Here is an 8,659-nt window from a genome sequence, read left to right on the forward strand (position 1 = left end):
GGAGGGGGCAGATATTGTTGGGACTCCCTTAGGTCCCCATCAGATCCCCTTTAATTTAGTCTCCTATTGATTCTGTAACAAATGGCACAAACGTAGTGGTTTAAAACATCATACACTGGGAGGGAAGAGATTAACCAATGAACTTATATGCATATATGCATAGCCCACGGACAGACAATAGTGCAGGGAAGACCTGGGGAGGGGGCAGGAGTGGGGGGGAGGGGGCCAATGGGGAGGGAAGGGGGGATATCTGTAACACTTTCAACAATAAAGATGAATTTTTGAAAATACATTTGTTATCTTACAGTTCTGGGAATCAAAGGTACAGAAGGTCTCGGGGGGCTAAAATCAAGGTGTCACAGGCTCTGCTCCTTCTGGAGGCCCTAGGGGCAGATCCAGCCTTGCCTAGGACTCGGTGGCGGGAAGAGCGCGTTGCCACAGGGAGGAAGAGGCAGCGGGCCTAGGAAATGCAGGAGAGACGCCAGGGAGCAGGACATCTCCCGCCGAGCCTTGGCAGATACAGAGGCGGCCTCGGAGTCAACAAAACAGACAATGCTGCCGGAGGCGGAATTTCTAAAAGGGCTTCACGGGCTGGGAACTAGAACAACTTTTTGGTGTCTGTTTCCCTGTTTCACCAAAACAAAGCAACAAGATCACTAAAAAAATGAAAGGACATGAAATAGGGTAGACACGGGAGACCCTCCTCGACGTCCCTCCCCCCAGCTCCATCTCCCTCTCCTCCTAAAATGATACAATCAGGGGCTCATTCTCTCGGATGAAGGTATTTTGTCTGCTCGCTGGCAGTTCCCTATTCAGTGCGCAGATGAGACCCGTATTAGTGATTATCCATGAACACTCTAGCATGAATCGGTGAGTCGGCTCAACGGCAGCCCTGGGGTTTGATTGCCAGTGGCTGCCCGGCTAACCCCGGGCAATTTCCTGCCCTGTAAAACAGGGTTGCTAACAGTGTCTACCTGATGGAATTGTTGCAGGGCTAAGAAATCACGCAAGCAAAGCGCTTAGTAAACTCTCAATAAATGTTAGCTGATCTTTTAAGGAACAAGACCCTGAGGAAAGGGGGGCTAGAGGGGACGTGTGTGGGTGCAAGGAAGGCCAGGGAGGGCAGATGTGGGGGACACTGTCGCTGTCTCCCTGGAGCTGAGGGTAAGACACAAAGATCCAGAGGACAAGAAGACAGAGATTGGGTAAGGGGAGGCAGGAGGGTCCCATTCATGGCACGGTACTGGTTAGGCTCATATCATTTCCCCCAAACCTTATCGGTCTCTTTCACTGCTGTATCCCCAGCACCCAGTGCCTACCAGGTGCTCAGGAAGTGCTTGTTGAATGAATGAGAGGTTTCCTTTTGTATTTAAAGTCATTACCTTTCGCATTCTGTGCATACACATAGTATCCTTAGGACAAAGGCAAGAGGAACGCACTCTAAAACGTTCACTGTCGTTCTACTGGGTTCACAAGATTACAGATGACTGTTTTGTCCCTTCTTCTACTCTCTGTGTGTTTTCAAATTTTCTGCACCAGTCTTTAGCTTTATAATTTGGAGAGGGAGGTTCAGACCATGCTGGGTTTCCCGGGCTATCCAAAGTTAGACTGTTCTCATTTTTCCTTCATGAGGAGGAAACTTTACAAACCAGAGCTCCTCAGACTCTAAGTGCTTACGAATCGCCCGGGAATCTGCTTGAAATGCGGGTTCAAAGCCAGCAGGTCTGGGGCAGCGCCTGGGAGTCTGCATCTCTGACAAGCTCCCAGCCGATGTCGATACCGCTGGTCTGTGGACCACACTGTGAAAGGCCAGGTTCCGGGCTAATGTCACATAAACTCGGCCCGAACACACAAAGGAAACAAAAGCAGGGCGAGATGATATGCCAGCGGGCACACGGCCTCTCATCCTGAAGCCAGCATGACTTCCCTCTGGCGTGGGGCATCCTTCAGGAGCCTGCTTTGCTCACTGGGTCTACTCGGAGGCCCGGCTGCTCCAAAGAGGGGATTAGAGCCTATTAAAGCCCTGGGGACCCTCATATTTTCTCAACGAAAGGACAAGCTGGAGCAGGCCTGGCTCATTTTTTTTGCTCTGTCTTCCATGAAACACCTTTGCTGCTGCTGTCAGTTGAGTTCTCTCTAGATTAATGTCTCCCAAATTAATTTTGTGTTCAATAGACCTCCTTAAATATGTTTGTTCAGCAGACCACATTGGAGCCTTCGATTTGACGAAGGGTGGAAGCCCAGCCACGCAGCGCTTGGCCCTGTTCATACGCCGTTGGCCCTGCTCTTTCATTAGTCACTGTCACTGGCCCTGCTCGCTGGTCCCCCCCAAGCGCCTCCATAGAATCAAATGTTGCTCCTATTGAAATATAATCCTCCCGGAGCAGAGAGGGGCATTTTCTTAATTGGTTGAAGAGAATTACAAAGCACCAGACAAGAAAGTAAGTAAAAGAGAACCAATCCCTAATTTCAGATGTTCTGACAGCAGCAGATCACCATTGTTTAACCCTCAGTTTCTCACAGGAATTATCTATTTATTTATTTACTTATTTCAATGCATTGTTGGACGTATTACAGGTGTCCCCTTTTTTCCCTCTCCCCTCCCACCCACCTTGTCCCATTCCATTCCCATGTCTACTCCAACCCTGCTAACTCCTAATATTACAGACTTTGGAGTTGGCCCCACTCCTCGCTTTACGAGGTAAGGAAGGAACCTGAAGAGCAGGGAGGCTGGACAAAGGCCCCAGGTCCCACTCGGACTGCAGGGCTTCCTGCCCCTTGACCTCCAGCAGTCTGCTTAGTTCAACTGCTTGAGCCCATGGACTTGGCCGTGAACAAATCCGGTTTGTTGTAGTTTTGCCCTCCGAGTATTCCTGGTAAACAGCCTCACAAGTCAATGGAGCTTTAATAATAATACCGATAAAAACAATGGCCCTCAATTTTGTAAGTTTTAATTATAGAAACTTTCAAACATGCCCGAAAAGTAGAGAGCATGGCGTGATGAAACCCCATGGACCTGTCACCAGTTTTGACCATTGCCAGCATTTGGCCACCCTTGTTTCACCTAGTCCCCCGCCTCACCATTTATTATTTCTGTGTAAGCAGCCGTTTCTCATACTTTGGGTTCTTTGTCTCCAGGCTTTCCCGCTAGGCCTCCAAATGATACGCATTTGCTGCTATCGCTCGGTCTGTCAGCTTTCAGATATCACTTATTGACTTCCTGTTAAGGCAAATCAAGACAGAGCTCTCTTCCCCAGGCTAGCATCCTATCTTATCCAGCTCAGTTTCTCCAAAGAATAAATTCTAGATCTCCTGCAGAAATGGGGTGAGAGTCTAACATCTGCTTCTTACACAGGCTTCCAAGCAACTACTCTCCCCAGCGCCCAATCTCAGCCAGCATTTTAAGGCTCCTGCCTCCCCCAATATTTAAACCTTTCCTGTTTTCCACATGACAAAAACAAACACACAAAGCATGTGTGCCCCCCCCACACACACACACACAGACACTCAGAATCACCTGGGTTTTAAGCTTCATCCTCTTAGCTAAAGAATGAACCTTCCTCCTCTCTCTGACTTGGTATTTTGTGGTTCAAGGTTCCAGGTGTTTCAGGATTTCCTATTTCTTGTTCTGCCTATTGATTGGGAATAATTTTTGGAGAAGATAAAGATCAGAGAAACAACTTTACTCCATCACCTTCCAGAATATTTCTGCTGACCAAGATTTTAAAATGGCTGCATCAGTTATTAGCTACGGCATTTTGATTTTAAATTACCTATAGATCCCCTGGTAGGACAGACCTTAAAGACAGAAAGAAATGCAAATTTTTAAAACTGTTTTCAGTAATAACATTGTTGATGGGAGTATTGGTATGATTATCCAACACACTCTAAGTCTCTGTATTGTAAAAAAAAAATACTTACGGTTGTGTCATCAAGAACCAGGTTGCTCGCTTCAGAGGAGACCGCACAGATGTCAGATCAGTGAGGTTTATTCTATAACCCCAAATTTGAATTGACAGTATCCATGTAAACTAATAAGATATTTTGCTTTTTTTTTTTTTACTTCGTATTTTTGAAATAATTATAGATTCAAGGGAAGTAGCCAAAACAGAGAGGTCCTATGACCCCTTCACCCGGTTTCCTCTAATGGTTACTTGCTACATAACTAAAGTACAGTATTAAAACCAGGACACTGACATTGGTACAATGTGCATGTATAGTTCTATGTCATTTCATCACATGTATGAATTTCTGTGGCCACCACTGCAATCAAGGTACAGAATTATTCCGTCACCACAAAGATCTTCATGCTAGCCCTTCATAATCATACCCACCTCCTCCCACTCATCCTCTCCCTGACAACTACCAATCTGCTTTCCATATCTATAATTTTGCCATTTTGAGAACGTTCTATAAATGGAATCATACAGTATATAATTGACTTTTTGCATTCAGCATAACGCCCTTGAGATCCATCCAAGTCGTGTGTGTCAATAGTTCGTTCTTTTTTATTGATGAGAAGTAGTCTGTGGAATGGATATACCCCCGTTTGCTTAGCGACTCATCCACTGAAAAATATTTTGGTTGTTTCCTCTTTGGGGCTATACAAATAAAGCTGCTATGAACATTCCTGTTCTGGCTTTCCTATAGACATAAGTTTCATTTCTCTGGGGTAAATGGCCAGGAATATGATTGCTGGGTCATTCTATAAATGTATGTTTCATTTTTAAAAAACAGCCAATTGTTTCCCAGAGTGGCAGTATCATTTTACATTCCCACCAGCAATTTATGAGAACTAGTTTCTCTGCATTTTGGCCAGTGTTTGTTTGATACAGTCACTTTAAAAACATTTTTTCTTTGCTATTCAAATAGCTGTATAGTGAGATCTCACCGTTGTCTTAATTTGCGTTTCCCTAATGGCTAGTAGCACTGAACATCCTTTCATGTGCATATTTGCCATCTGTATATACTTTTCCGTGAAGTATCTCTTCATGCCTTTTGCCCATTTTCTAATCGGATTATTTGTGACTTTACTGTTGAATCTTGAGAGTTCTTTATCCTACATACATGTCCCTTGTCATATATGTTATTTCCAAGTATTTTCTCCAAGTATGTAGCTTGTCTTTTCATCCTCTTAATGGAGTCTTTCACAGAGCAAAAGTTTAAATCTTGGTGAAGTCCAATTTATTTATTTTTTAATTTTTTTATGGATCATGCTTTAGGTATTATGTCTAAAAACTTTTCACCAAGCTATAGGTCCCAAATACTTTCTCCTATGTTTTCTTCTAAACATTTTTATAGTTTTATATTTTACATTTAAATCTATGGCTCATGTTAAATTTATTTTTATATAAGGTATAAGTTGAGATTTAGTTTTTGGTGTGTGTGTTGTTTTTTTGCCTATGGATATCTAATAGCTCCAGCACCATTTGTTAAAAAGAAGATCCTTTCTCCACTGAACTAGTTTTGCATCTTTGTCAAAAATCAGTGTGTCTTATTCCTGGGTTTTTTATTCTGTCCTGTTGATCTGTGTATCTATATACCTCTGCCAATAACACTTGCCTTAATTATTGTCGCCATACAGTAAGTTTTAAAGTTGGCAGACTGATCTCTCTCACTTCTTTTTAAAAATAATTTCAGCTATTCTTGTTTCTTTGACTTTCCCTATAAATTTTAGGTTAAGCTTGTCTATCTCTACCAAAAAAAAATCTTGCTGGGATTTTAATAGGAGACGTGTTGACCTATAGACCAATGTGGGGAGAAGTGGCATCTTTTCTATGTTGAATCTTTCAATCCATGAATATGGTATGTCTCTTCATTTATTTAGGTCTTCGATTTCTTTCATTAGCATTTTGTAGTTTTCAGCACACAAGTCTTGTACAAGTTTTTAGATTTATACATAAATATTTATTTGTTAAAAGTAATCATGAATGGTATGTTTATTGTTTCAGTTCCCATGCAGTCATTGCTAATGTATAGAAATGCAATTCATTTTTGCATGTTTATCTTCTATCCTGCAATCTTACTCAACTCAAATTATTATTTTTTTGTAGATGTATAGGGATTTTGTACATAGGCCATCACGTCCTTTACAAATAGTCTTATTCTTTTCCAATCTATATGCCTTTTATTTCCTTTTTTTGCTTTATCACACTGGCTAAGAATTCGAGTACTATGTTGAATAAAAATGGTGAGACCATCAGGTGAGGGTGAAAGTCTAGGCTCCCTACTTAGCCTTTGCTAGGGATGAGAAGAGGCCTGTTCTGATTATCGTGATGAGAACATATTATCAAAGAGTTTTCTGTCTTTCCAGAGTGTACCTTTCATGGTCAGTTGGTTAGAGAGAAGGCTTTTCTTGGGCCTCTTTTGTCTATGCCCATAGACATTTCTGGGTTGCCAGATTTTATACAGTTTAACTGGGTTGCAACCAGTCTGAGATGTAAAACGGGAAAAAAGAAAACCCAGGGAACTCACAGCTGTGTTGTCCCTCAAGTCTGGAGGTCTCTAGAGTAAGGAGAAATGCATCTATTCTATCTTGTCTGGACTTCGAAGTACAAGATATTCACTTTTAAAGTAGATACAAATATTTCCTATTTTTTCTTTCAAAAACTCAAAAAGTTTCCTGAACATGATCCTCAATTGGTATTTCAGTTGTTAGTCCTCAGCTGAAGACTTACAATTGCTGGATGCTGCATCAGAAAGGATTCTGCTCCCTGACAGAGACAGGGGTCTGATATCTCTTCAGAGGTTTTCCGAGTTCAACATCACTCTTAGATTGTCCACAACACAAAGGAAACACTAATACCAGAGACAAGTAAGATAGAAAGGCGGCTGATAAACAAGTGCTGGGACACGCTGTTCTCTTTCAGATCTTCTGAACTCCCTTAATCCAATTCACAGTCACTAAATCACTGTATTTGGGATTTTACCCAGGAGCCCTCAATCAAACCCAGAAAGATGGTCTGTGAGCTTCCAAAGGAAACCCTAGTCCCCAGTCTAAACCCTTCCCTTTAGATAGTTTTTATTCTTTCTTAAGTGTTCCTATCTTAGATGTCTCTTGGTGCCAACAAAATTGATTTACAAAGGTGGAAAGAGTAACAGGAAAGTCAAAGTCAATTTCACTGAGGCTGGGCCTTGACTCCTTTACCTGGTCAATGTCTCTTTTATTCTGAAGACTGACAATGATTGGATCCACTATAGGAAGAAGAATGATAGAGGGTGAAGCCCAACCAAGCAATGGAAATAAAAGATAAAATCTAAGCTCCACATCTCAAGTTTCCTCAGAAAAAGGAGATGGTTGTCCACCATCAGAAGTACACTGTTGCCTCAGGCAATGAGCACTATTCTAGAGTGTTCCAGGCCTACATCACAGAGTGATGAAATAGTCACAAAGGGCTCTTGAGGGTGGGGATTCTACTAATATGCAAATCTTACCATATCACTCCTCTATTAAAAGCCTCACTGGCTTCAAACTTCTCCATTACCTGGCCCCACCATCGCTTTCCAGTTCTGATCTTGTCAATGCCCATCCCACCCTCTACAATGCAGGCGTGCTGAACCTTAGTTCATTCTTCCCATGCCCTACCCTCTATTCCCCTGTTTAACTCCTATTCAGTTGTCAAGTCTTAGCTTACATGTCCTATCTTCTAGGAGACCTTTCCTGATACCCTAGACTAGGGCCCTCCTCGGGAACCCACCAAATATACCATAGCACCCTGCACTTCCCCATCACAATATTTATCATACATTATTGTGGGTGCTGAAAGCTCCTTGATCAAAGACATAGCGACAGCCACCATCTGGTCCTTCTCCATGTCCTCAGTGCAGCCACTGAAGCAGTGGGTAGACAATATCCTTCCAGAAGTGGTAAGTGGCCGAGTGTCCCAGAGACAGTTCTTTGCTAGATGTGGCATGAGAGGTGTCACAAGAACGCAACTCCCTCAGGAATAAAGACACAGTCACTAGGACTCCAGCAAACAGAGAGGATTTTTCCTGAATGAAATATGATTTTAATTTGCACAATATGTACATTTATAATAATAATAACTGCATGAGACATGCAATAATAAGTCCCTAATGCTAACCTGGGGCAAAATATCTAATACAAATGAAATTGGCTCTGTTCCTAGGAATTATAGTATATTGCATTGTGGATTTTTAGCCAAAGTTGTGCAGAGAATAGCTGATTAATATTCTAATTAAAATCAGAATGGGACAATAGGAAATTGTTGGTTTTCCCCAGTAATGAATAAAAAATGCCTTCCCAATAAAAGTAGGCTTCCAGCAGACATTTGGATGGACTAGGCTCTGTCTTCTGTGTGAACGAGCTACCTCGAAGGTTGTGAGGCCTTGAAATGCTAATGTCTCCAAAATCAACTGCATAGATGGCCTCTTAACTATGAAGGCCTTTTGGCCTTTGAAAGAATTCTAGATACATGTAATCATTTTCTTCTCTCTTCTGTCTCAATACGGAGAAACTGTCCCACTAATCTTGAAGGGGCAGCTCACTACACAATATGATCTTGCCTTTGGCCACAGATGGTTGAAACAGATGCTGATACTTGTGCCAAACTGAGTCAATCCAAAGGGACTGTGGACACAGGCAGAGAGCTGAACTGGAAGGTCAGTGGCCTTGGAATCCGCAGGAACTCCTCGAGGG

Source organism: Miniopterus natalensis, chromosome 15 (genome assembly GCF_054644295.1).
Source record: "Miniopterus natalensis isolate mMinNat1 chromosome 15, mMinNat1.hap1, whole genome shotgun sequence".
Lineage (NCBI taxonomy): Eukaryota > Metazoa > Chordata > Mammalia > Chiroptera > Miniopteridae > Miniopterus > Miniopterus natalensis.